Source organism: Vicia villosa, linkage group LG4 (assembly GCF_029867415.1).
Source record: "Vicia villosa cultivar HV-30 ecotype Madison, WI linkage group LG4, Vvil1.0, whole genome shotgun sequence".
Classification (NCBI taxonomy): Eukaryota; Viridiplantae; Streptophyta; class Magnoliopsida; order Fabales; family Fabaceae; genus Vicia; species Vicia villosa.
In genome coordinates, this window is record NC_081183.1 from 150,546,143 (window position 1) to 150,551,836 (window position 5,694).

The following is a 5,694-nucleotide window of genomic DNA, read 5'->3' on the forward strand; positions in this document are numbered from 1 at the left end:
TTTTTGTGCGGCCTCTGGTATTGCAAGGCACAAAACTACTGTAGGTACTCCACAACAAAATGGTTTGGCTGAAAGGTTTAATCGAACTATTTTGGAGAGAGTCAGATGCATGTTGACTAGTGCTAGACTAAAGACGGTGTTCTGGGCTGAGGCTGTTTCGACAGAAACATATATGATAAACAGATGTCCTTCGATAGCGTTAGATATGAAGACACCTGAAGAAGTTTGGTCGGGACATCCACCAGATCTCGACAAACTGAGAGTATTTGGCTGCGTAGCCTATGCTCACATTAGGCAAGACAAGGTCGAACCTAGAGCTCTGAAATGCATGTTCATGGGATACCCTGAAGGAGTCAAAGCTTATAAGCTATGGTGCCCAGAGCCAAGTCACAGGAGGTGTATCACCAGTCGAGATGTAGTTTTCAATGAAGCTGAAATGGCTTTTAAGAAAACTGATGATGTTGGTCGAAGTATAGAAACATCTAACGAAGAGCTGGAACAGGTAGAGATTCCTATTGAGGTGGAGCATGTTGATGATGAATTGCATATCCCTGATGGAGTCGAAGAAGAAGTAGAAGATGCTGAGGAAGTTGAGGAAACTGACGATGACTACCTATTGTCGAGAGATAGGTCGAGAAGAGTCATCAAGGCACCTCAGAGACTTGGGTATGCAGATCTTATAGCTTATGCCTTAATCTCTGCAAGTGAGGTTTTAGACGAAGAACCTAGAGACTACAAGGAAGTTATGAGGAGTCGAAATAAGACTGAATGGCTTAAGGCCATGGATGATGAGATGAAATCTCTTCATGATAATCACACCTGAGAACTGATCAAGAAACCTGCAGGGGCAAGGTTAGTCAGCTACAAATGGATTTTTAAAGTTAAGGAAGGACTCGAAGGAGTGACGTCAAAAAGATACAAGGCAAGGTTAGTTGCAAGGGGTTTCACTCAGAAATAAGGTGTCGACTTCAATGATGTGTTTTCTCCTGTTGTGAAGCATAGGTCCATTCGAATGTTTCTTGCCATGGTGGCACAGTTCGACCTTGAACTGGAACAGATGGATGTGAAGACTGCGTTCTTGTATGGTGATCTAGATGGAACAATCCTGATGAGGCAACCTGAAGGGTATGTCGAAAAGGGGAAGGAAGAATATGTGTGCAAACTGAAGAGATCTTTATATGGGCTGAAACAATCTCCTCGACAGTGGAATAGGAGATTCGACAAGTTCATGACACGCATAAGTTTCATTAGAATTCAGTTCGACCACTGTGTTTACTTCAGATTTCGACCTGGTAATTCATTTGTTATTTTGTTGCTTTATGTGGATGATATTCTCATTGCAAGCAACAATGTCGAAGATGTGATGAGGGTGAAGGCTAAACTTAATAAGGAGTTTGATATGAAAGATCTGGGAGCTGCTTCCAGGATTCTTGGAATTGACATTCGAAGAGATAGAAAGAAGTCGAAGTTATGCTTATCTCAAGAAGCATATCTACGAAAGATTCTCGAAAAGTTTGGTATGTCGAATTCGAAGCCAGTTGTGACTCCGACAAACCCTCAATTCAAGCTGAATATTGATCAGTGTCCCAGTACTGATGTCGAAAGAGCCTATATGAACAACATCCCATACGCTAATATAGTTGGTTCTTTGATGTATGTGTTGGCTGAAGATTTCGTTTAGAAAGAATATTCTTTGAAGAGTTAGAATTCGAAGGAAGATGGTTACTGATGACCATTTCTGAGATTAAGAATGGCTACTGATGGCCGTGTTTCGAGAATGATTGTTTGAGTTGGAACGAAGATAGTTAGAATTGCAGCTAATTCGAAGAGGGTTATCTTTGAGACTTAAAGGTTTTACGAAATACGTAAGGTAATGAGGCTTAACGTGTTTTTCGTGGCATTCTCGGTTCTGATCACGTTGCCACGCGTCGAAGGACAGATGGCGTCCCAGGGATTCTTGTGAGCAACGTGGCATCAAATTAGTGTAGGACCGTTAGGGCCGGAATTAGTATAAATAAGGGTCTTAATGTTAGGATTCCGTGTGTTCATTTTGTACAAATCACTCAAGTATCAAGTGTTTAGAGAACGAGTTCGCTGAGAAATGTACGTATGACACCAACACCATTTTAAATACATTTGTATCTTTCTTTATTCAAGTATCTTTTCAATTCCTTTTATTTTCTTTGTTTAACTTTCATTTCGAAGCACTTTACATTTCTGCAATTTACATTCTTGCACTTCTTTTATTTTGTTTTGTTTTATTTCGAAGCATTTAACTCTCTGCACTTTACGATTCTTGCACTTTACAGTTTTCTTGTATTTTTATCCTTATCTTACCCTTCGCCAGTGTTATATTTACGTGTATAACAAGGTGATTGTTAATCTTTGTTTCTTTGATCAATTATTTCTTATTTCGAGACAAGCCATCAATAGACATGATTCGAACTATCATGAATAATAAGCTTTTTGACTATGTCCTAGGATCAATCTAGTCGATCCTGCGAGTAACCAAAATATATATATTATAGTTTGGAGGACTAGCGGTTGTTTACCGGAAATCACCGTAAACAGTATGATATGGTCTGTACTAGACCCGACATAGCATATGCAGTAAGTCTTGTAAGCAGGTACATGGCGAATCCTGGAAAGCAGGTACATAAATGGGTCTCTGAATAGAGTCCTAATTTATGGTGGAGCCTTGGGTGAAGATAGTAAAGCAGCAATTGAAGGATATGTCGACTCTGATTATGCAGGTTGTATAAATTCTAGAAAGTCTATTTTTGGATATGTTTTCACTATGTTTGGCACATCAATTAGTTGGAAAGCAACACTTCAGAAGGTTGTTGCTCTATCAACCACTGAAGCAGGGTATATTGCCTTAACTGAAGCTGTGAAAGAAGCATTGTGGCTTGAAGGTTTTGCAAAGGAGCTGAAACTTCAAGGTCGAGGTATCACTGTTAAATGTGATAGTCAAAGTGCAATACACCTGTCGAAGAACTCAGTACATCATGAGCGAACTAAGCACATTGATGTGAGGCTGCATTTCGTCAGAGGAGTAATCGAGCGTGGAGAAGTCCAAGTGCTGAAGGTTTCGACAAATCACAATGTTGCCGATATGATCACCAAGTCATTGTCGAGTTGCAAGTTTTTCCACTGTATGCAGTTGATAAAGCTGCATGAAGAAAGCTAGTTGTTCCCTTGATGTTGTAGAGTTAGATCCAACGTGGAGATTTGTGAGATATTGGATCGAACTCTAGTATGGTCGAAGAGTAGCTTCTTGGTTCGACATGATTAAGCATGAAGTCGGTGGTTGTTCACATGCTTGTGTCGAAGATGCTAGGGTTGTTAGCATGTTAAATTAGGTTTTAGTGTTTAAACCTTAATTTGTTAATTTAGCTTGTTTATTAAGTTGGCTTGTATAATGAGTCTTGTGGAAAAAGCCCATTAGTTAGTATGTTAGGTTTTATTATAAATAGCATACTAGTCTTTCATCATTGCTAAGCTGCAAATCCTAATTTAGGGTGAGAGAGGTTATTTGTTATTCTTGTAAACTTGTAATCTTGTTTTAAGATAAAGTAAAAGAATAGCAGTTATAACCAATTCTTGTGTTCTTCTTATCTTCCCTAATTTCTATTATATTTTGTTCTTGACATCGTTTTCATAATATAGGCTAAGAAGTGCTTTAATGTAAAATAAAACAAAGCATATTTTTTTCTTCTTTTTCTTGACTATTAGGATTTAGGATATGGTGTAGAAGATGCCATTGTGTTCAACAATTATAAGTACAAAGAACCAATTTGAATAAATTGTTTGGGAAATTTAAGAATACATATAATTAGCATATACTTAACATTAACATGATTCTTAATTATCATGACAGTTAAACAATAAAAGAATTAGCATAGTTTTCTCTTATGATGGACATAACAAAAGTTTAAAAAAATTTTTCTATCGCAAGTGTTTCAATAATAAGTAAATAATCCTCACTAATAACAAAAAATTCTAAATCATCTACTCCTAAATAACTCCATCACTTTCAATCTATCATCTTAATCATGTTAAGACATGGAAGAATGTGACAAGAGTAAAAAAATATTAATCTTCAATTTTTCTTTTGCAAATTCTGCTATTATGGCCATGTTCCCCACATTCATGGCATGCTTTCCTTTTGACCATCAATTTATCAAGCGATACTTCAGGTCCGCTCTTAAATATACTACTTTGAGTCACTTTTTCTTTTCTCATCCCCTTTGCTTGTGATATGTGTGGGTCTCTAATTAGCACTTGTGCAGCTTCACTTCCTTGGTTAGGCAATAAAATGTCATTCATATTATTTTGGCTAGACTCCAAAGAAGTTACTTCATCGCCAATTGATAAATCCGCTTTCATTTTCATAGCCGACACATGGATGTTACTTAACTCAGATATAATGAACTTATAAATCGAGAATTTCTTTATTGACCCTTTTATGGGGTGACTCCGGTAAAACCTCCAACTTGTCCCTGCTTCGGAGATGTATCTCCGAAGTATTTTTTTTCTAAATTTTTTCAGACTTCGGAAATGCACTTCCGAAAATAGCAAATGGGAGGTATTTTCGGAGATGCACTTCCGAAAACACTTTTTTCACATTTTTGGGGGTTTTCGGAAGTGCGCTTCCGAATTATGCAGAAATTGTGTTTTTTTTTATGTTTTTCTTAACAGTCCCGTATTTTTAATTAAACGAAAACGCAGAATAAAATAAACGACATATCAACATAAAATACTAATATAATAAATACAATCCGAATAATATATACAAGCCGAGTAATAGTGTGCGAAATACAAGCCGAATACAAGAAAAATAATTTGGAACCCCTACTGCGTATGCCTAAACCTCTCTCCCCGAGACCTCCGCTGCCTCCTATATGCCGCCGCATGGCCCGCATCACCCACCATCCTCTCCACCACGGCGACTGCCTCTGGACCGCCCTGATCAATGATACCTCGCTCCAATGCGTCCTGCCCCAGCATCTCTATCCGCTGGCAGATCGGCAGGAGATCAATAGCATGGTCATCCCCGGCCTGCTGGTTCTCTAGGATCTCCTCATATGCTGGCATAGGAGCGCCGGGAGCGTCGGCTGTCATCAGAGGATGTGACACCCGATAGAACCATGTGACGTACCCCTCTACACAATGTCAATCCTGGGTGGCCTGCATGCGACGATACTCCTCCGGGAACACATGACGCTCCCAGTCTGCAAATATAGCAGTGAGCTCCACACGGGTAATTGTGTCGGGAGCAGCCTCAAACGGAGAGCGCGGTATCATCTGCACATGTCCAAACTACCGCAAGCACCGCTCAGGGAGAAACCTCACCATGGTGTTGGTCCCGCATGCCAACCAGCCAGAATATAACGCGATGCGGTCAAAGGCGACAACAGTAGTGTAGTCACTGAATGACCTCCTGGTATCTCACCTCCTCCTCCTCCTCTCGTACCTCCTCCTCCTCTCGTACCTCCTCCTGACGGGAAGAAGACACCCGAGCCAGCCGACTCCTCGATCCAGATGAGGAACCAGCCTCGTCCATCTGCACGGATACTCGCACTTGACCCCGTCCCTGCGTCGATGCCAACTGCGCCACCCGCTCGCGCCTAGCCGACACTGTCTGTGTCTCTCTCCCCTGTCTTATACGTGCTGGGTTGCCAGCCATATTCT